We start from the raw sequence: 25,762 nt of genomic DNA, 5'->3' as shown, positions 1-25,762 counted from the left end.
TAACAAAGGAGTGGCTCCGGGACAAATCTGTGAATGTCCTTGAGTGGTCCAGCCAGAGCCCAGACTTGAACCCGATTGAACATCTCTGGAGAGATCTGAAAATGGCTGTGCACCGATGTTCCCCATCCAACCTGATGGAGCTTGAGAGGTCCTCCAAAGAAGAATGGGAGAAACTGCCCAAAAATAGGTGTGCCAAGCTTATAGCATCATATTCAACAAGACTGGAGGCTGTAATTGATGCCAAAGGAGCTTCACCAAAGTATTGAGCAAAGGCTGTGATACTTATGTACATGGGAGGAGTCTGTGATACTTATGTACATGGGAGGAGTCTGTGATACTTATGTACATGGGAGGAGCCTGTGATACTTATGTACATGGGAGGAGCCTGTGATACTTATGTACGTGGGAGGAGCCTGTGATACTTATGTACGTGGGAGGAGCCTGTGATACTTATGTACGTGGGAGGAGCCAGTGATACTTATGTACGTGGGAGGAGCCAGTGATACTTATGTACGTGGGAGGAGCCTGTGATGCTTATGTACGTGGGAGGAGCCAGTGATGCTTATGTACGTGGGAGGAGCCTGTGATGCTTATGTACGTGGGAGGAGCCTGTGATACTTATGTACGTGGGAGGAGCCTGTGATGCTTATGTACGTGGGAGGAGCCTGTGATGCTTATGTACGTGGGAGGAGCCTGTGATGCTTATGTACATGGGAGGAGCCTGTGATACTTATGTACATGGGAGGAGTCTGTGATACTTATGTACATGGGAGGAACCTGTGATACTTATGTACATGGGAGGAGCCTGTGATACTTATGTACATGGGAGGAGCCTGTGATACTTATGTACGTGGGAGGAGCCTGTGATACTTATGTACATGGGAGCAGTCTGTGATACTTATGTACGTGGGAGGAGTCTGTGATATTTATGTACGTGGGAGGAGTCTGTGATACTTATGTACATGGGAGGAGCCTGTGATACTTATGTACGTGGGAGGAGCCTGTGATACTTATGTACGTGGGAGGAGCCTGTGATGCTTATGTACATGGGAGGAGCCTGTGATACTTATGTACATGGGAGGAGCCTGTGATACTTATGTACATGGGAGGAGTCTGTGATACTTATGTACATGGGAGGAGCCTGTGATACTTATGTACATGGGAGGAGCCTGTGATACTTATGTACATGGGAGGAGTCTGCGATACTTATGTACATGGGAGGAGCCTGTGATACTTATGTACATGGGAGGAGCCTGTGATACTTATGTACATGGGAGGAGCCTGTGATACTTATGTACATGGGAGGAGCCTGTGATACTTATGTACATGGGATTCTTTCCCTATTTAATTTTTAATAAATTTGCAAAGATTTCAAACAAACTTTTTTTCAAGTTGTCTCTATGGGGGATTGTTCGTAGAATTTTGAGGAAAATAATGAATTTAATCTATTTTGGAATAAGGCTGTAACATAAAATGTGGAAAAAGTGAAGCACTGTGAATACTTTCCGGATGCTATGTACTTGGGGCAAGATTCAGATGTAATATGTTTTTTTGGGAATTGCTCTTTGTACAATGTATGGATTAACTAAACTTTTTTGGGCTTTAGATAGAGATGGAAAGGGTTAAAACCTCTTGTGATGTAATTTTTATTATCCTGGATGTCCTTCTTTTCAAGATTCCCCTCTTAGGTGACCCCCATTGGAAGATTTCCCCTCTATTCCTGTTCTGGTTACAACTTACAAATCTGTATTTTTCAGGACTTTCTGTCTTGGGAACACCGGGACAAATTGGAGGGGTGAAGCAGTGAAATTACTATATTAGTATAAAAGTACTTTCACTCGCTTGTTATGTCATCAATCATTTGAAGATTATATATACAGTCAGGGCTTTTTTTCAGGGGGAACTTGGTGGAACTCAGTTCCACCACCTCTGGCTTAGACCCTTTGGTGCCTGCTCACCACAATCACTTGTAAACACAGAAGTCTGGTTTCTATGTTTACAAGTGACAGCTCTGCACTCTCTATGTAATGAAATCCTGGTATTTAATGCCCCTTTAAGACCCTCCTACTGTTTTCGTGAAATTTGACTGACCACACCCACTATTTGATGTGATTTGGAGGGTGTGTGTGGGGGGAGGGGTTTTGTGGGGCCGTGGTTAAGTTCCAGCACCTATTGTTTGAGGAAAAAAAAGCCCTGTATATATATATATATATATATATGTAGCGCACTCCCTAAGGAGCCGCTGGTGAATCTGGTCCTATTTCCCCATTGAAAACACACACAGTCTACCCCCTTGGATAGGGGATCATGGGATACCCCCTTGGATAGGTATAGGGGCACATGGGAAACCCTCTTGGATAGCGATAAGAGAGCATGGGAAACCCCATTGGATAGGGATAGGGGAGCATGGGATACCCCATTGGATAGGGTTAGGGGAGCATGGGATGCCCCCTTGGATAGAGATAGGGGAGCATGGGATACCCCCTTGTATAGGGATAGGGGATCATGGGATACCCCTTGGATAGGTATAGGGGCACATGGGATACCCCCTTGAATAGAGATAGGGGATTATGGAATACCCCCTTGGATAGAGATAGGGGAGCATGGGAAACCCTCTTGGATAGGGATAAGAGAGCATGGGATACCCCATTGGATAGGGATAGGGGAGCATGGGATACCCCATTGGATAGGGTTAGGGAAGCATAGGATACCCCCTTGGATAGGGTTAGGGATGCATGGGATGCCCCCTTGGCTAGGGATAGGGGAGCATGGGATACCCTTTTGGTTAGGGATAGGGGAGCATGTGATACTCCCTTGGATATGGTTAGGGGAGCATGGGATACCCCCTTGTATAGGTATAGGGGACCATGGGATACCCCTTGGATAGGGATAGGAGAGCATGGGATACCCCCTTGGATAGGAATAGGGGAGCATGGGATACCCCCATAGATAGGGGAGCATGGGATACCCCCTTGGATAGGGTTAGGGATGCATGGGATACCCCCTTGGCTAGGAATAGGGGAGCATGGGATACCCTTTTGGTTAGAAATAGGGGAGCATGTGATACCCCCTTGGATATGGTTAGGGAAGCATGGGATACCCCCTTGGCTAGGGATAGGGGAGCATGGGATACCCTTTTGGTTAGGAATAGGGGAGCATGTGATACCCCCTTGGATATGGTTAGGGAAGCATGGGATACCCCTTGGATAGGGAAGCATGGGATACCCCTTGGATAGGGAAGCATGGGATACCCCATTGGATAGGGATAGGGGAGCATGGGATACACTGATGAACTGCAAAGTGAAGAACTTGAGGACTCCTCAATGTCTGGCTGCAGTTCACACACTGAATGTCCCATATGATTCCTGATGCTGTTGGTGACTTGTACTGCCTCAAGAGTAGGGATGAGCTTCGAGTTCGAGTCGAACCCATGTTCAACTTGAACATTGGCTGTTCGGTCGTTCGTCGAATTGCAAACGTTATGGGCCGTTCGCGCCAAATTCGTGTGGCGCGTCACGGCCCATAATTCACTGTGGCATCGCAGTGCATTGCTGGCTGATGATTGGCCAAGCATGCACTATGACCCGCTTGCTTGGCCAATCACAGCGCTGTCTGTACAGAGAGCCGTAATTGGCCAAAGCCAGGGTGGCTTGGGCCAATTATTGCTCAGGGGGTTTAGTACATGCCCCACACTATATAAGGTCGCCTGCGTGGCAGCGGCGAAGGAGAGATAGATAGAGAGACAGTGTCATTTGATTTAAGTTAGATAGAGTAGGCAGGCGAGTCAGTTAGCTGCACTTACAGTGTATTGTGTATATATATGCATCCCAGGTGTTGCATATATATATATATATATATATATATATATATATATATATATATATATATATATATATATATACACACACTGTATTCAGTTTAGCTAGATCCGTTCCTGTTATTCTCTTCCTACTGACAGGCAGGCAGGTGTTTTTACAGTATTTACAGCTACCTGAAGAAAACTGGTGTTGTTCTTCTGATCCTATTAGTACCACAGGCAGGTAGCTACAATATTTACAGTTAGTGTACTGCGTCGTCTGCACAGTGTGCACCTAAAGCTACCTGAAGACAATTGCTGGTGTTCTCATACTAATAATACTACAGGCAGGCAGTTGATTTTGCTAGCTGCAGTATAATCAGTATATATATACATCCCAACTTTGTGCAGCTACATCTCACTGCAGGCCATTAGTATGTCTGGAAGGCCAACAAAGAGAGGCAGACAGTCACAAGCCAATAAAAGAGGGCAAGCAGGCTCTGTGTCTAAAGGCAACAGTGCTGGTCGTGGAGACGGTGCATCCTCATCAGCACATGGCTGTGGGACACGCTTGGCCTTTTTTTGGCCGTGTTGAGCCGCAACATGCGGAAGACTTGGTCGAGTGGATGACCAAGCCGTCCTCATCCTCCTCATCCTCTCTCACCCATGCTCAGGGTACTTTGTCTGGCAAAGCAGCGGCCTCTTCCCTCGGCTCAATGTCATCAGTGACTCCTTCCCTAGCTCCACCATGTCCTCCTGAGGAGTCCCTCAAACTGTTTGACCACAGTGTTGGGTATATGCTCCAGGAGGATGCCCAGTGTTTGGAAGGCTCTGATGATGATACTGAGCTCGATGAAGGCAGTAACATGAGCACGGACAGAGGGGATGCCCAAGAAGGACAGCAATCTGGCAGTCATGCTCCCCCTGCTGCAGCATACTGCCAGGTTTGCTCCAGTGATGAGGAGGGAGGGGATGATGAGGTCACTGACTCCACGTGGGTGCCTGATAGGAGAGAGGAGGAGGCACATCTCCAACGAGGCAGGATGCCCTCCAGGGGCCACCTTAAGGGCAGCACACCGACTGCATCACACCGCAGAGCTCCGCATGTGCAGGGCGCTGCAGTCTCTGCGCATTATTCCAAAAGTTCTTTGGTGTGGGCCTTTTTTGAGACAAGTGCATCAGATCGCACCGCTGCTATTTGCAACATATGTTTCAAGCGTATCTCGTGTGGCCAAAACATCTTCCGCTTGGACACCACATGCTTGACCAGACATATGTTGACCTGCCATGCAGTTCGTTGGCAAGCGTACCTAAGACCCACACCAAAAAACAAAGAGGACCTCTCCTTGCTCCTCATCAGCTGGGATCTCCAACCCCACTATACCTTCAGTCCTCTCTGAGACCTGCACTAAGAGGAATGAAGGTATAGAATTAGGTGTGTCACAGCCAAGTACTTGCGGGCAATCTGCTATCGGTACACCAACGTCAGATTGTACCAGGCAAATTTCCCTGCCCCAGCTGCTGCACCGCAGAAAGAAGTTCGCTCCCAGCCATCCACATGCCCAGCGGTTGAATGCTAGCTTGGCTAAATTGCTAGCACTTCAACTGCTACCTTTTCAGTTGGTAGACTCTGCCCCCTTCCGTGAATTTGTGGAATGTGCGGTTCCTCAGTGGCAGGTTCCCAAACGCCATTTTTTCTCACGGAAGGTGATTCCGGCTCCATACCGGCATATCGAAGGCAATGTCTTGGCCTCGCTGGACAGGGCGGTCAGCGGTAAGGTGCATATTACTGCTGACTCATGGTCCAGCAGGCATGGACAGGGACGTTACCTATCTTTCACCGTGCACTGGGTGACTCTTCTGGCAGCTGGGAAGGATGCAGGACAGGGTGCAGTAGTGTGGGAGGTTGTTCCGCCACCACGCCTCTAAAATTCTACTAGTGGTGATTCTGCCACACCTCTCTCCTCCACCCCCTCCTCTTCTTCTTCCTCCATGGTCTCTTCCTGTGCCGATTTGTCCTCGGAACCAGCGGTGCTCCGTAGGCGTTCAAGGGGCAAGTACGCAGGCAAAAAGATGCCATGCGGTGCTTGAGCTGGTGTGCTTGGGGGACAGGAGCCACACTGGGGCAGAGGTTCTGTCAGCTCTGCAGGGGTAGGTTTAGAGGTGGTTGACGCCACGCCAGCTTAAGCCAGGTATGGTGGTTTGCGAAAATGGCACCAACCTCCTCTCCGCCCTCCGACAGGGGCAACTGACCCATGTGCCCCGTTTGGCTCACGTCCTTAACTTGGTGGTACAGCGGTTCTTGGGCAGGTACCCGGGCTTACAGGATGTCCTGAGGCAGGCCAGGAAAGTCTGTGTGCATTTCCACCGGTCATATAATGCCAGTGCTCGGCTGGCAGACCTCCAAAATGAGTTTAACCTGCCCAAGAACCGCCTAATCTGTGACATGCCCACCAGGTTGAACTCAACGTTGGCCATGCTGCAGCGGCTGCACACGCAGCAGAGGGCCATCAATGAGTACCTGTGCGACTATGGCACCAGGTCAGGGTCAGGGGAGCTTGTCTTTTTTTCCCCACGCCAGTGGGCCATGATCAGGGATGCATGCACTGTCCTGTCACCATTTGAGGAGGCCACAAGGATGGTGAGCAGTGACAGTGCATGCATCAGTGACACTGTCCCCCTTGTCCACCTGTTGGAGCACACGCTGCATGGAATAATGAACAGGGCACTTGAGGCAGAACAGAGGCAGGAAGAGGAGGACTTCCTTAGCTCTCAAGGCCCCCTTTATCCAGACAGTATTCCTGCGTGCCCGCCGATCACACAGGAAGAGGACGAGGAGGAGGAGGAAGATTGTATCAGCATGGAGGGGGAGCCTGGCACTCAGCATCAGCAGCAGGCTTCAAGGGATCATTTACAGTCCGAAGAAACACATGAACTTGTACATGGCTGGGAGGAGGTGGCTGCGGATCATGTCGTCCTTAATGACCCAGAGGACTCCGGACCAAATGCCTCAGCAAACCTACGCTGCATGGCCTCCCTGATCCTGCAAAGCCTGCAGAAGGATCCTCATATTTGTTGTATCAAGGGGAGGGATCGTTACTGGCTGGCAACCCTCCTTGATCCATGTTACAAGGGTAAGGTTGCGGACCTTATCTTGCCATCGCAGAGGGAGCAGAGGATGACACATCTTCGGGAGGCCTTGCAGAAAGGTCTGTGCAATGCGTTCCCAGAGACTGGGAGGTTACAAACTCTTGTTCCTGGACAACGTGTTGCTGAGGCTTCAGTCAGTCAAAGAAGGAGCGGTGTAGAAAGTGGCCGTCTGACCGATGCGTTCAGACAATTTTTTAGTCCGTAGCCCTAAGGTATGATCGGTTCCAGCAACCATCACCAGCGTCTGATTCACATGGTGCAGGAATACCTAGGGGCAAGATCTGACTTGGATACCTTTCCCACCGAAAATCCTCTGGGTTACTGGGTCTTGAGGATGGATCACTGGCCAGAGCTTGCACAGTATGCAATTGAGCTACTGGCCTGTCCTGCATCCAGCGTTCTTTCAAAATGCACATTCAGTGCTGCTGGAGGCTTTGTAACCGATCACAGGGTGCGCCTGTCCACCGAATCGGTCGATCGGCTGGCCTTCATAAAAATGAATCAGTCTTGGATCACCAGATACTAAGCACCTGATGCTGATGCAACCGATTTTTTTTTTTATTGTGAGATCCCTTTAAGACTGCATATGCTGATGCTGAGTGACAATCCTCTTCCTCCTCAATTTTCATGCTTTTAGCTTGTAAGAACATTTTTGGTTCTGGGCGCCGCCACCAGTGCCTAAGGCCCAATTGTTCTGTCCCTGTTTAACAGGGGCGTGTAATTACAATTTTTGATGCAATTCTTTGCAGCAGGGCTCGTTCCTGCGCTCCAACTAGAGTATTTGTGAGGGGTTGCAGTGTTGTGGCACCAGCACCAGTGCCTAAGGCCCAATTTTTCTGCCCCTGTTCAACAGGGACATGTAATTACAATTCTTGATCTAATATTTCACAGCAGGGCCCATTTCTTCGCCCACCAATAGTAACTGTGAGGATTTACAGTGTTGTGGCACCAGCACCACCACCAAAGGCCCAATTTTTCTACCACTGTTCAACAATGGGATGTAATTACAATTCTTGATCTAATATTTCACAGCAGAGCCCTGTGAGGACTTACAGTGTTGAGGCCACAACAACACCTAAGGCCCAAATTTCTGCTGAGTATATAGGGCAGGTCCCTACTTTCAAACATCCAACTTACAAACGACTCCTACTTGCAAATGGAAGGAGACAACAGGAAGTGAGATGAAATCTACCCCTAGGAAGGGAAATTCTCTCCTGTTATGCCCCGTACACACGGTCGGACATTGATCGGACATTCCGACAACAAAATCCTAGGATTTTTTCCGACGGATGTTGGCTCAAACTTGTCTTGCATACACACGGTCACACAAAGTTGGCGGAAAATCATTCTGAACGCGGTGACGTAAAACACATACGTCGGGACTATAAATGGGGCAGTAGCCAATAGCTTTCATCTCTTTATTTATTCTGAGCATGCGTGGCACTTTGTGCGTCGGATTTGTGTACACACGATCGGAAATTCCGACAACGGATTTTGTTGTCGGAAAATTTTATAGCAAGCTCTCAAACTTTGTGTGTCGGAAAATCCGATGGAAAATGTGTGATGGAGCCCACACACGGTCGGAATTTCCGACAACAAGGTCCTATCACACATTTTCTATCGGAAAATCCGACCGTGTGTACGGGGCATAAGAGTTAATATGGGAAAAACTTTTCTCCTTTCCACTGATGCTTTATCACCAATCCTTGTTTCACAAAAAAAACCAAATTTTCAAAAAACATTTGTCATTGGGACAGAAAGTGAGGTGAAATCTTCTGAAGAGGAGGAAAGACAGCAAAACAAATGTCACAGGGGTGATAACCCTTCCCTATGTTTTCCAAAAAGCTTAAAAATAGGTTTTTTTGGCTGTAGCTACACTTTAAAAATGTACCAGTTCAAAATTATAAACAGATTCTATTTAACAACAAACCTACAGTCCCTGATTTTCATCCATATTGCCAGGACCCAACATTACATTAAAGCCGTAAGCAGTTTTAAATGACTTTTATTCCTTTAAAAATGACATTTGGTGCAGGGACTGTTCTAAACATGGGAAACATGCGCCACTTTACAGGCATACTATAGACACCCCCCAGGTACCATATTTAAAGGAATATTTCACTTTTATTTTCACTTTAAGCATCATTAAAATCACTGCTCCCGAAAAAATGGCCGTTTTTAAAACTTTTTTTGCATTGATCCATGTCCCCTGGGGCAGGACCCGGGTCCCCAAACACTTTTTAGGACAAAAACTTGCATATTAGCCTTTAAAATTAGCACTTTTGATTTCGAACATTCGAGTCCCATAGACTTTAATGGGGTTCTAAAGTTTGCGCGACCTTTCGGTCCGTTCGCAGGTTCTGGTGCGAACCGAACCGGGGGTGTTCAGCTCATCCCTACTCAAGAGTTTAAAAGCTACACACAATCAGTTCCCTTCAGCATTGGGGGTCAATTACTCACTTAGCCACATGATCGTTGGTTGCTTCCTGCCGATATTCACCAGGCTCTTCCTAGTGAGGGAGATATAGACTCACACCACCAAAGGACAGCTGGACTCTTTTCCACCAACTTCCTCCTGACCCAACTTGTTCCAAGGACAATGGATCTGTGATTAGGCCCCCCAGCTATACAATAGCTGGGACCTTAATGTCTTACTCAAAACTCCTCAAGGATCCAGCACCAGGGGGGGCACAGTCACTACACAGGGGGTCCCCTCCATTAGGACTGGACCCAGGAACACTGCACCGTGCTGTCATGGCCTCAGAGTATTTATAGGGCCCCCTCCACCTTCTGGGCACACCTACCAAGAGTTTGGCTGGAGTCTGATAAATATTCAGGCTGCCTGTTCTGCCCTCCCTCCCACTATGCTTCTAGAATCCTCTAGAAAACAAGGGGAAGCAGCAGAGCAGCAGTCTCTGAAACACCAAGCAGCCCTAAATAATCAACCTCTGCTCCAGGGATTACAGGGCAGCCAAACTAAATTTATCTAGCAGCCTGTTTTAAAATAGGAGAGTGCTACACATATAGAGTATATATACAGGTAGGTCCATATATATTTGGACACAGGCACAAATTTCATACTTTTGGCTCTGTATGCCACCAGAATAGAATTAAAACGAAACAATCCAAATTAATTTGAAGTGCAGACTTTCAGCTTTAATTCAAGGGGTTGAACATCAATATCAAGTACACATTTTAGGAACTGCAACCATTTTTATACACAGAATAAGGAAAGGGATGGTCGGCACTCAGTATGATATCCAAAATGACTAACGTCCGCAACGCGTAGGCTGTTTTACAGCTTTGTACATGTATTTAATAAAGACATACCATTTTGGATGTCATCCTTAGTGCCGATCATCCCTTTCCTTATTCGGGTACATTGGAGGTGTCGGCAGCCACGAGGTCTGAGCACCAGGCGGAGCTTTTATGTAGGAAGGTTGCAGCGCCTATCCACCTGTTTTCCATTTTTATACACAGTCCCTCCATTTTCAGGGGCTTACATGTAATTGGACAAATGAATATAATGATAAATAAAATGTTCATTTTTAATATTTTGTTGGGAATCCTTTACTGGCAATGACTGAAGTCTGGAACGCATGGACATCACCAAAGACTGGCTTTCCTCCTTTCTGGTGCTTTGCCAGGCTCTGCCTGCAGCTGTCTTCAGTTGTTCTTTGTTTATGGGTCTTTCTGCCTTTAGTTTTGCCCTCAGCAAGTGAAATGCTCAATTGGGATGAGATCAGGTGATTGACTCGGCCATTGCAGAATATTCTACTTCTTTTCCTTCAGAAGCTCCTGGGTTCCTTTGCAGTGTGTTTTGGATCATTGTCCATCTGTACTGTGAAGCGCCGTCCAATCATTGGCTGAATCTGGGCTGACAGTATATCTCTAAACACCACAGAATTCATCCGGCTGCTTCTGTCTTCTGTCACATCATCAATAACCACCAATGACCCAGTGCCACTGGAAGCCATGCATGCTCATCCCATCACACTGCAAGCTCTACCATGTGACCAGAGATGAAGTTGTGTGCCTTGGATCATGAACTCTTCCAAGCCTCTTCCACACTTTTTTCTTCCCGTCATTCTGGTACAGATTAATCTTAGTTTCAACCGTCTAAAAAATGCTTTTCCACAATTGCTCTGGCTTTTTTTAGATGTTTTTGGCAAAGTCTAATCTGGCTTTTCTATTCTTCAGGCTTATGAATGGTTTGCACCTTGTGGTGAGCCCTCTGTATTTGCTCTCATGAAGTCTTCTCTTGATTGTAGACTTTGACAATGATACGCCCATCTCCTGGAGAGTGTCCTTCACTTGTCTCCACCTCCTGGAGAGTGTCCTTCACTTGTCTCCACCTCCTGGAGAGAGTGTCCCTCACTTGTCTCCACCTCCTGGAGTGTGTCCCTCACTTGTCTCCACCTCCTGGAGTGTGTCCCTCACTTGTCTCCACCTCCTGGAGTGTGTCCCTCACTTGTCTCCACCTCCTGGAGTGTGTCCCTCACTTGTCTCCACCTCCTGGAGAGTGTCCTTAACTTGTCTCCACCTCCTGGAGAGTGTCCTTCACTTGTCTCCACCTCCTGGAGAGTGTCCTTCACTTGTCTCCACCTCCTGAAGAGTGTCCTTCACTTGTCCCCACCTCTTGGAGAGTGTCCTTTACTTGCCTCCACCTCCTGGAGAGTGTCCTTCACTTGTGGCTGGCTTTTTTTAGATGTTTTTGGCAAAGTCTTATCTGGCTTTTCTATTCTTCAGGCTTATAAATGGTTTGCACCTTGTGGTGAGCCCTCTGTATTTGCTCTCATAAAGTCTTCTCTTGATTGTAGACTTTGACAATGATACGCCCACCTCCTAGAGAGTGTCCTTCACTTGTCTCCACCTCCTGGAGAGTGGCCTTCACTTGTCTCCACATCCTGGAGAGTGTCCTTCACTTGTCTCCACCTCCTGGAGAGTGGCCTTCACTTGTCTGGATGTTGTGAATGGGTTTTTCTTTACCATAGAGAGGATCCTGTGATCATCCACCACTGTTGTCTTCCGTGGGTGTCCAGGTCTTTTTATGTTGCTGAGCTCACCGGTGCGTTCTTCTTTCCTCACAATGTACCAAACAGTTGATTTTGCCACTCCTAATGTTGCTGCTATCTCTCTGATGGATTTGTTTTAGTTTTTGAAGCCTTACAATGGCCTTACAATGGCCTGTTTCACTTGCATGGACAGCTCCTTGGAACGCATGATGTAGGTTCACAGCAATAGATTCCAAATGCAAATACCACACAATACCACAAATCAACTGCAGACCTTTTACCCGCTTAATTGATGAATACATAACGAAGGAGTAGCCCACACCTGGCCATAAAACAGCTTTTGAGAATGACTAGAGGAGTTCATGGGCCCATAGCCAAACCCAGATGCCCCCAGCAACCTCTCTCTCTGTCATTTAGGACAATAGTATAATTGATTGTAATATAAAGTATATCTAAATCAGGGATGGGCAGCAGGAGAGCTGTGAGAATGGTCAGTACACTACGAGGGGTCAGTGCTGGGGTTGGAGGTTGTCAGGGAAGAGCAACAGTGCAGAGAATTCAATTTAATCCCTATTCCCCAGATAGACACTTTGTAGCTCACTAAGCACTATTCAGCATCAACTGATCTCAGTCAGAATATACAATCCTGGGGGTTTTGGTATATTTCTTTTTTTTTTAATCAAAACTTGTTTATTGATAAATTGCTTATATGATACATACAATTGTTGCAGTATAAAGACAAGGAAAAACAATACACACAGTATATGTCTCCGTTGGTATACATAGTGTCTGAGCAATAACAGAAGATGGTGCAGATGATAAATTTCTTTTACCCTTTCCATCCCCAAGGAAGAAAAATTTAAAAGGGGTTTAACCAGCACTTTCGACCTATTATGATAAAACAGTGTTATACTTTTCTTCAGTTCACGAATAAAGCAAAGTCTAGTGCATAACCTTTAAACTTAACCAAACCTGTGTTTCCTGTCTCTCTCTTCCCCCCCCCCATCTGTTGATGACTTTTTACTGAAGGAGTCTATCCATTACCAGTTGTGGTGGAGCTAGGCTAGGGTCGTCCAGCCATGGTTGCCAAATAAGATCAAATATCCCACAGCCTTCCTCTCTGAGAAAGAATTAACATATGCAATCCACTGTTTTCCTGTGGGGACCGCAGGTGCCATCCAATCAGTCTAGTGATCATATAATACATGCCTCTTGGGTACATTTCCTCATCTATTGCCCCAAGGAAGTACACCAGGGGGTTCAGGAGAACAGGTACCTGAGCTAGTCTGGATATGCATTGAGACACCTCCGCCCAATACCGGCGGAGTTTCGGGCACCTCCAGAGCAAATGTATAAAGTCCCCCCCTGATGTACCTTACATTTTGGGCATGGGGGGAGTCTCTTCTTCCCCAACTGTGGAGTTGTATTGGCGTTCTATAGGCTCTATGTAGGATAAATAATTGTGACAGTTTATGAGATGCTGAAACAGATACCGCAGGTATTGACTCCAGGGCCATGTCCCACTGATCACCATCTATGTCTCCGATAACCTCTACCCATTTACTCCTACTCTTGAGAGAGGCATGATCCTGGATGGAGGACAACAGCTCCTCGTATATCCTAGTTATAAGTCCCTTCTGGGTCTCAGCCCGGAGGACTTCCATCAGCAAAGAAGACAATGACACTGTTAAGGACTGGGTCTGCTGCTGCGCCCACAGGGCATGTCTAAGTTGGAGGTATTTGTAGAAACCCCTTGGGGTCAAGTGAAACTCCCTGCATATCTGTTCATAGGTTTTCAGTACTGTCCCTTCGTATAGCTGCGGGAAGAACTAGATCCCATTTTCCCTCCATGGGGAGAACCCCTGTAGTTTCCAAAGTTCTGGGTATCTAGGGTTGTTCCACAGTGGAGTAAAAGGCATCGGACCCCCCATCCCCATCGCCTTCTGAAATCCCTTCCATGATTTTTTAAGGAGGCCACTGATGGGGGCTGAGTGCGGGATACTTAGTAGATCCATTTCCATATGGCAGGCTGCCTTCAGTGAGGGGTTAGTCATGGTTAACAGGTTAATTACGGGGTCGTCACCTGCGTCCCTTCCCCACCCCGCTAGTCAAATTTGTGAGGCTAGGAAATACATTTTAGGGTGCGGTACAGCCAGTCCCCCTTATCCTTTCCATATTGTAGGGTGGTCAGGCTGATCCTTGCTTTTTTCTTTTTCCACATCAGATCTCTCATTAGGGAGTCTATGCGTTTGAACCACTTGTTCGGGATCCACACAGGTGAATTGTGGAACACGTACAAGAGTTGCGGGGCCCATACCATTTAATTAAATTTACTCGTCCTACCACTGACAATGGTTGCTTACACCAACTGTTACATTTAGCCTTCTGCCTGTCTAGTAACAGACCCAAGTTCAGTCTAAGATAATATGTAATATCTGGGGGCACCATAACAATCTGACTTGCTCCTGCTGGCAAAGGTGCCGCCAGGGGGTCAATAGTCATTAAAGTGGTGTTCCGGCCGAAATTATACTTTTTAAATAAAAATACCGCTATAATACACAAGCTCAATGTATTCTAGTAAAGTTTGTCTGTAAACTAAGGTCTGTTTTGTTAGTTTATAACATAACAAACTACTGCTATAAACTTCCAGCAGGCCGCGGCCAACTTAAGTGTGGGCATCTGAAGCCAGACTGTATTTCTTCCTGGATCTCATCCTTGCAGATCTCGCACATGCTCAGTGCAGCACAAGCAGTGTAATAGGTTTCATGTCAGGTTTCCATAGCAATGGCAGTGTCAGAGGAAGTTGCCGCCCCTTCCCAGAAGGCATTGCAAACAGGAAATGATGCGATGGGCCACGGCCAGGGAGGAGGAAGTGAGAAATGAATACAGCAGATATACAGTAAGCGCTGAGAAAAAAAAAATTAAAATATCCAATTTGTTTTACAGTGCGCAGTTTAGTGAGGGATGCTGAAGAGTTGTAAAAGTGGATGGAACTCCACTTTAAGATCGACTTAGACCAATTTATGGTAAAGCCAGAGAATCCGCCAAAATCAGTTATAATCCCGATCACTGTTCGCAGAGAGGCAGCGGTGTCACCCAGATAGATGAGTGCGTCATCCGCATACAGGGATATTTTGTCTTTCAGTAGGCCTCGAAATTCTACAACTTCTGGCGCATTGCGGATCAGGATGGCTAGCGGCTCTACTGCCAACGCAAACAGCAATGGGGATAGCGGGCAGCCTTGATGGGTACCCCTGTGTAGGTTAAAGGAGAGGGACAAATTGTTATTGACACGAATCCTAGCCCTGGGCCCAGAGTATAACACCCTTACCAATGCAATAAATTGGCTTTGCAGACCAAACCTTGCCAGGATTTCCAAGAGGTAGGGCCACTCCACGCTGTCAAAAGCCTTTGCGGGATCCAATGACAAAATGGCCCTACCCCCCGGATTATCCACTGGCACCTGCAGGTTCATAAACAGACATATTATCAGCCGTGGATCGGGTAGGAATAAACCCAGACTGATCACGGTGGACCAATCCTCCTATCACCTGAGAGAGCCTGGTGGCCATAACCCGTGCCAGCAACCTAACGTCCGCGTTCAATAAAGAAATCGCATGATATGAATCCGGCAGAAGCCTATCCTTGCCCGGCTTGTGGAGTACCACAATAACGGCCTCTTGCATACTATCAGGGAGGCTGCCTGTTTCTAAGGCCTCCGTGAGGGCCTGCAATAACGGTGGGAGAAGAACCTCACCATATTTGGAGTATACCTCGGCCGGCAGCCCGTCCGCGCCTGTTGATTTGTGATGAGGTGCCTGTGCTAGAGCATCTGTCAGCTCTGTCAGAGTGATTGGGGCATTCAACAATTCCCTGTCAGCATCCGAGATCTGGGGAAAAGGGCAGTTTTGTAAGAATGTGGTTAATTCTGTGGAAGTATAGTTAGTTTTAGAGGCATATACACCATTATAGAACTGGTGAAAGTCATTTAGTATGTCAGAGTTACAGGTATGTACGTCCCCGGTAGCAGTCTTAATGGCTGTAATAGTAGTAGAGTCCCTTTGCTCTCTAGCCACTAGAGCCAGGAGATGGCCTGAGTTTTCCCCCTTCTCAAAATATCCCTGTTGAAGGAAGTATCTCCTCTTCTCTGCTGCGGACATTAGGACAGAGTTGTACAGAGACTGTGCCTCCCTCCATGCTTCATGATTGGATTGAGATGGGTCAGTGACCAATGCCTGCTCTCTGCTTCTCATTTCGTCCCGTACTCTATCCTCCCATTCTCTAGAACGGTTCTTAATGCCTGTGATTTCTCTAATAAGGCAGCCCCTTAAGAATGCCTTGAGTGAGTCCCAAACCACCGCTGCACTGGCAGATCGCCTATTGAATTGCAGAAACTCACCCAGTGCACTCATTACCCCATCAGGGGATAGAAACAGGGTCAGCCAAAAAGGGGTTCACTCTCCACAATGGACGGCCAGAGGAAACAGTGGCATCCAGACGCACCCAAAATGGGGAGAGATCAGATAGGAGGCATGGTTCATATGCAGTGTCCTTCACCCGCTGCAATAATGCACTATTACCTAACCCCATGTCAATGCGGGAGAGTCCATCATGTGTGGCCGAGTGGCAGGAGTAACATTTATCATGGGGATGTCTTTCTCGCCACACATCATGAAGCCCCAGTTCAGCAAGCAGCGAGGCAAAGGCCGTCTTTCCTGTATTAGGTCTCGCTGGGTGTTAAGGGCAACCTATCCAGGCGTGAGTCCAGGGTGTTGTTGAAATCCCCCAGGGCCATTACCGGTACATCTGGGAATAACGCCATAAACTGGGCTAGGCTCCAAAGGGGGACCGCTGAATATGGCAGAGGGATATATATTGCTGCAATAACGCACGTAAGCCCATTTAATTTGCACAATAAGAAAACATATTTACCCTCTCTGTCAACCTGCTGTTGAATGCATTCAAATGTGACAGTGGCAGAAATCAGTACACTGACCCCCCCTTGAATAGAAGGAGTGTGTACAATGAAACTGTATTGGATATTTACGGGAGCGCAGCAGGTGGACAGAGTCAGATTGCAAATGAAGGCCTCTTGAACCCTTTGGGAAAGAGAGCCCTGACTGATGGGGGCATGGCCAGGGCGGAGTAAGGTGACTGTGGGGTCATTGGGGATTGGTGGTAAGACGGGACGGGGTTGGGCCTGAGCTCACTAGTGTGGCGCCCCAGGGGATTCTCGGTCTTTTCGGAAGCAGAATTGGTAAGAGCTGGACCTGACCCTGTCCCTCCAACCATGGACACGGATCTCCTTCTGGCCAGGGTCCATGAGCTGGCTCTTCAGGGTCAGGCTGACTGGCTCTTTGCCCTCCTGTCCCCTGAGGCGCCTTCTCCTGTCCCTCATTCCAATCCCCCTCAGGATATCCCCCGTCCCGCCTGAGTCCCAGTCCCTCCAGGGCCTCTTACAGCATTCCCCCTCCTTCCTCCCCCTCCGCTCTCCCCTCTGCCCGCGCTCGACAGGCCCCCCTTGGCGGTCTTCACCGCCTATCACTAAGGCCGCGACTCGGGCCTCTTCGCGTAGCCCCCGTTCTATGACCCGCGTCCCTCCCTCCCCTGCCTGTAGCGATGATCAGGGCCAGGCTGGAGCCATAGCGCTCCCTGGCTCCTTTTCATCCGACGATCCGATGGCTGTACCTGTGCCCGCCCCCGCGGCCGGCGGGGGGTTTTGGTCGGCCGGTCACTTCGTTCCTCCGCCCGGAGGTCATCCGGGAGGTCGCGGCGTAGGGGATGGATACGCTCGCCTGAGCCCTTGGCCTCCTCCACAGCCGCCAGTCCCGACCCCCTCGATGGTGGTTCCGCCGGGGACTCGGAGCCGGCTCGGCTCCCCCTGGTGGACCGTTCACTCCCTGCGCCAGGCTGAGCGGGAGATTTAAACACTGCAGCATACCTGGCCAAATCTTGTGATTGTGTGCAGCATCTCACAGCGCCGCGCAGGGTGGGGGGGGGGTCGCAGTGCGCCGGACAGCGCAGCCACTGCCTCCAGACCTGGGCAGACTCTCCCTGCGCCCTCCTGGGCGGGAGCACAGCCAGACCCAAGGCCATCCTGTGAGCACGGTTTATCGATAGTGACTCCCCCTGCGCCCGCACGGGTGGGGGACCGGTTCCCTCCCCCAGCATTTCATTTTGGTGTTGCGTCCCGGGTAGGATATGGCCCCTCTGCGCCAGGCAGGGCGAGCGATGCGCTCGTAACCCCTCCTCCTCCACTCCGTGTCCACCGACATCCTCCTGCGCCCAGCAGGGCGGAGGATGGTCATGCGTCTTTGACCTCCATCCCATCACTGGGGTAGACGCTCCCCTACGCGCCTGACCAGGCCGGAGGTCCAATTGGGATGCCTGCCACGGTTACCCGGCCTCGTCTCCCCGCGCCCAACAGGGCGGGAGATTTCGGCTCCAGACCCGGGCTGGCGGCAGCACCCGCCCCGGGTCAGCCAGCTGGAGCCGGTAGGTGTTCCTGTCGTTGCTCAGCCGCTGTCCTTGGCCAGTTGGACTCTTCCGGGTCGTTGGTTGGACCCACGCCCCTGGATCTCTCCTTGGGTCGTGACAGTCCTGCGGAACACGGCCCCACTGGTCATCAAGGTGCTAGCCGCCTCAGTCTCCAGCCTTCCAGAGTCGTTCCTGAATTGGATTCGCCGCCGGGCCCGGCGGCTGGTTGTGCATCATCGGTGATGCCTCCGCGAATAAGTGAGTATGACTGCGAGTTAATTTGGGGTAGGTCAGCTGACGCTTCCGTATCGGGCCCAGAAGACCGCATAGCGTCGGTCGTCAAATCGGTTCTTTCCAGTATGGAAGTTTCAGGCTTGGCGCCCAACCCCACCTCTGCTTTCGGGGGTGCTTTGTGGGTGGTTGCGCCTACTGGCACCCACCTAACGGAGGAGATGAAAGAAAAGATATGGCGACGCGAATTTGTCGACTTCCTCGCCCTCGTGCCGCCGGACAGGGAGACGATCGACAAATCTCGGCGGGTTGACGTATCGGCTCAGGGTGACAAACTTAAAACAGCAGGACGTGGAAACCTTGCAAAAAGCCCTGAACAAATTAATGGGGGAGGGGCGACTACATGGCAAATGAGGTTCAATGTAGAAAAATGTAAAATAATGTATTTGGGTGGTAAAAATCTGAATGCAATCTATAGACTGGGGGGAGAACCTCTGGGGGGATCTAGGATGGAAAAGGACCTGGGGGTCCTAGTAGATGATAGGCTCAGCAATGACATGCAATGCCAAGCTGCTGCTAACAAAGCAAACAGAATATTGGCATTAAAAAGGGGATCAACTCCAGAGATAAAACGATAATTCTCCCGCTCTACAAGACTCTGGTCCGGCCGCACCTGAAGTATGCTGTCCAGTTCTGGGCACCAGTCCTCAGGAAGGATGTACTGGAAATGGAGGGAGTACAAAGAAGGGCAACAAAGCTAATAAAGGGTCTGGAGGATCTTAGTTATGAGGAAAGGTTATGAGCTCTGAACTTATTCTCTCTGGAGAAGAGACACTTGAGAGGGGATATGATTTCATTGTATAAATACCGGACTGGTGACCCCACAATATATAAATACCGGACTGGTGACCCCACAATATATAAATACCGGACTGGTGACCCCACAATATATAAATACCGGACTGGTGACCCCACAATATATAAATACCGGACTGGTGACCCCACAATATATAAATACCGGACTGGTGACCCCACAATATACAAATACTGGACTGGTGACCCCACAATAGGGATAAAACTTTTTCGCAGAAGAGAGTTTAATAAGACTCGTGGCCACTCATTACAATTAGAAGAAAAGAGGTTTAACCTTAAACTACGTAGAGGGTTCTTTACTGTAAGAGCGGCAAGGATGTGGAATTCCCTTCCACAGGCGGTGGTCTCAGCGGGGAGCATTGATAGCTTCAAGAAACTATTAGATAATCACCTGAATGACCGCAACATACAGGATATATAATGTAATACTGACACATAATCACACAACATACAGAGATATATAATGTAATATGACATATAATCACACAACATACAGAGATATATAATGTAATATGACATATAATCACACAACATACAGAGATATATAATGTAATATGACATATAATCACACAACATACAGGATATATAATGTAATATGACATATAATCACACAACATACAGAGATATATAATGTAATATGACATATAATCACACAACATACAGAGATATATAATGTAATATGACATATAATCACACAACATACAGAGATATATAATGTAATATGACATATAATCACACAACATACAGGATATATAATGTAATATGACATATAATCACACAACATACAGAGATATATAATGTAATATGACATATAATCACACAACATACAGAGATATATAATGTAATATGACATATAATCACACAACATACAGAGATATATAATGTAATATGACATATAATCACACAACATACAGAGATATATAATGTAATATGACATATAATCACACAACATACAGAGATATATAATGTAATATGACATATAATCACACAACATACAGAGATATATAATGTAATATGACATATAATCACACAACATACAGAGATATATAATGTAATATGACATATAATCACACAACATACAGAGATATATAATGTAATATGACATATAATCACACAACATACAGAGATATATAATGTAATATGACATATAATCACACAACATACAGAGATATATAATGTAATATGACATATAATCACACAACATACAGAGATATATAATGTAATATGACATATAATCACACAACATACAGAGATATATAATGTAATATGACATATAATCACACAACATACAGGATATATAATGTAATATGACATATAATCACACAACATACAGAGATATATAATGTAATATGACATATAATCACACAACATACAGAGATATATAATGTAATATGACATATAATCACACAACATACAGAGATATATAATGTAATATGACATATAATCACACAACATACAGAGATATATAATGTAATATGACATATAATCACACAACATACAGAGATATATAATGTAATATGACATATAATCACACAACATACAGGATATATAATGTAATATGACATATAATCACACAACATACAGGATATATAATGTAATATGACATATAATCACACAACATACAGAGATATATAATGTAATATGACATATAATCACACAACATACAGGATATATAATGTAATATGACATATAATCACACAACATACAGAGATATATAATGTAATATGACATATAATCACACAACATACAGAGATATATAATGTAATATGACATATAATCACACAACATACAGAGATATATAATGTAATATGACATATAATCACACAACATACAGAGATATATAATGTAATATGACATATAATCACACAACATACAGAGATATATAATGTAATATGACATATAATCACACAACATACAGAGATATATAATGTAATATGACATATAATCACACAACATACAGAGATATATAATGTAATATGACATATAATCACACAACATACAGAGATATATAATGTAATATGACATATAATCACACAACATACAGAGATATATAATGTAATATGACATATAATCACACAACATACAGAGATATATAATGTAATATGACATATAATCACACAACATACAGAGATATATAATGTAATATGACATATAATCACACAACATACAGAGATATATAATGTAATATGACATATAATCACACAACATACAGAGATATATAATGTAATATGACATATAATCACACAACATACAGAGATATATAATGTAATATGACATATAATCACACAACATACAGGATATATAATGTAATATGACATATAATCACACAACATACAGGATATATAATGTAATATGACATATAATCACACAACATACAGAGATATATAATGTAATATGACATATAATCACACAACATACAGAGATATATAATGTAATATGACATATAATCACACAACATACAGAGATATATAATGTAATATGACATATAATCACACAACATACAGAGATATATAATGTAATATGACATATAATCACACAACATACAGAGATATATAATGTAATATGACATATAATCACACAACATACAGAGATATATAATGTAATATGACATATAATCACACAACATACAGGATATATAATGTAATATGACATATAATCACACAACATACAGGATATATAATGTAATATGACATATAATCACACAACATACAGAGATATATAATGTAATATGACATATAATCACACAACATACAGAGATATATAATGTAATATGACATATAATCACACAACATACAGAGATATATAATGTAATATGACATATAATCACACAACATACAGGATATATAATGTAATATGACATATAATCACACAACATACAGGATATATAATGTAATATGACATATAATCACACAACATACGGAGATATATAATGTAATATGACATATAATCACACAACATACAGAGATATATAATGTAATATGACATATAATCACACAACATACAGAGATATATAATGTAATATGACATATAATCACACAACATAAAGAGATATATAATGTAATATGACATATAATCACACAACATACAGAGATATATAATGTAATATGACATATAATCACACAACATACAGAGATATATAATGTAATATGACATATAATCACACAACATACAGAGATATATAATGTAATATGACATATAATCACACAACATACAGAGATATATAATGTAATATGACATATAATCACACAACATACAGAGATATATAATGTAATACTGACATATAATCACACAACATACAGAGATATATAATGTAATATGACATATAATCACACAACATACAGAGATATATAATGTAATATGACATATAATCACACAACATACAGGATATATAATGTAATATGACATATAATCACACAACATACAGAGATATATAATGTAATATGACATATAATCACACAACATACAGAGATATATAATGTAATACTGACATATAATCACACAACATACAGGATATATAATGTAATATGACATATAATCACACAACATACAGAGATATATAATGTAATATGACATATAATCACACAACATACAGAGATATATAATGTAATATGACATATAATCACACAACATACAGAGATATATAATGTAATATGACATATAATCACACAACATACAGAGATATATAATGTAATATGACATATAATCACACAACATACAAGATATATAATGTAATATGACATATAATCACACAACATACAGAGATATATAATGTAATATGACATATAATCACACAACATACAGGGATATATAATGTAATATGACATATAATCACACAACATACAGGGATATATAATGTAATATGACATATAATCACACAACATACAGAGATATATAATGTAATATGACATATAATCACACAACATACAGAGATATATAATGTAATATGACATATAATCACACAACATACAGGATATATAATGTAATATGACATATAATCACACAACATACAGAGATATATAATGTAATATGACATATAATCACACAACATACAGAGATATATAATGTAATATGACATATAATCACACAACATACAGAGATATATAATGTAATATGACATATAATCACACAACATACAGAGATATATAATGTAATATGACATATAATCACACAACATACAGAGATATATAATGTAATATGACATATAATCACACAACATACGGAGATATATAATGTAATATGACATATAATCACACAACATACAGAGATATATAATGTAATATGACATATAATCACACAACATACAGAGATATATAATGTAATATGACATATAATCACACAACATACAGAGATATATAATGTAATATGACATATAATCACACAACATACAGAGATATATAATGTAATATGACATATAATCACACAACATACAGAGATATATAATGTAATATGACATATAATCACACAACATACAGGATATATAATGTAATATGACATATAATCACACAACATACAGAGATATATAATGTAATATGACATATAATCACACAACATACAGAGATATATAATGTAATATGACATATAATCACACAACATACAGAGATATATAATGTAATATGACATATAATCACACAACATACAGGGATATATAATGTAATATGACATATAATCACACAACATACAGGATATATAATGTAATATGACATATAATCACACAACATACAGGATATATAATGTAATATGACATATAATCACACAACATACAGAGATATATAATGTAATATGACATATAATCACACAACATACAGAGATATATAATGTAATATGACATATAATCACACAACATACAGAGATATATAATGTAATATGACATATAATCACACAACATACAGAGATATATAATATAATATGACATATAATCACACAACATACAGAGATATATAATGTAATATGACATATAATCACACAACATACAGAGATATATAATGTAATATGACATATAATCACACAACATACAGAGATATATAATGTAATATGACATATAATCACACAACATACAGAGATATATAATGTAATATGACATATAATCACACAACATACAGAGATATATAATGTAATATGACATATAATCACACAACATACAGAGATATATAATGTAATATGACATATAATCACACAACATACAGAGATATATAATGTAATATGACATATAATCACACAACATACAGGATATATAATGTAATATGACATATAATCACACAACATACAGAGATATATAATGTAATATGACATATAATCACACAACATACAGAGATATATAATGTAATATGACATATAATCACACAACATACAGAGATATATAATGTAATATGACATATAATCACACAACATACAGAGATATATAATGTAATATGACATATAATCACACAACATACAGAGATATATAATGTAATATGACATATAATCACACAACATACAGAGATATATAATGTAATATGACATATAATCACACAACATACAGAGATATATAATGTAATATGACATATAATCACACAACATACAGAGATATATAATGTAATATGACATATAATCACACAACATACAGAGATATATAATGTAATATGACATATAATCACACAACATACAGAGATATATAATGTAATATGACATATAATCACACAACATACAGGATATATAATGTAATATGACATATAATCACACAACATACAGAGATATATAATGTAATATGACATATAATCACACAACATACAGAGATATATAATGTAATATGACATATAATCACACAACATACGGAGATATATAATGTAATATGACATATAATCACACAACATACAGAGATATATAATGTAATATGACATATAATCACACAACATACAGAGATATATAATGTAATATGACATATAATCACACAACATACAGAGATATATAATGTAATATGACATATAATCACACAACATACAGAGATATATAATGTAATATGACATATAATCACACAACATACAGAGATATATAATGTAATATGACATATAATCACACAACATACAGAGATATATAATGTAATATGACATATAATCACACAACATACAGAGATATATAATGTAATATGACATATAATCACACAACATACAGAGATATATAATGTAATATGACATATAATCACACAACATACAGAGATATATAATGTAATATGACATATAATCAC

This window comes from Aquarana catesbeiana, linkage group LG09, assembly GCF_042186555.1.
Source record: "Aquarana catesbeiana isolate 2022-GZ linkage group LG09, ASM4218655v1, whole genome shotgun sequence".
NCBI lineage: Eukaryota > Metazoa > Chordata > Amphibia > Anura > Ranidae > Aquarana > Aquarana catesbeiana.
The sequence above is the reverse complement of the archived record's forward strand: the minus strand, read 5'-3'. Positions refer to the sequence as shown.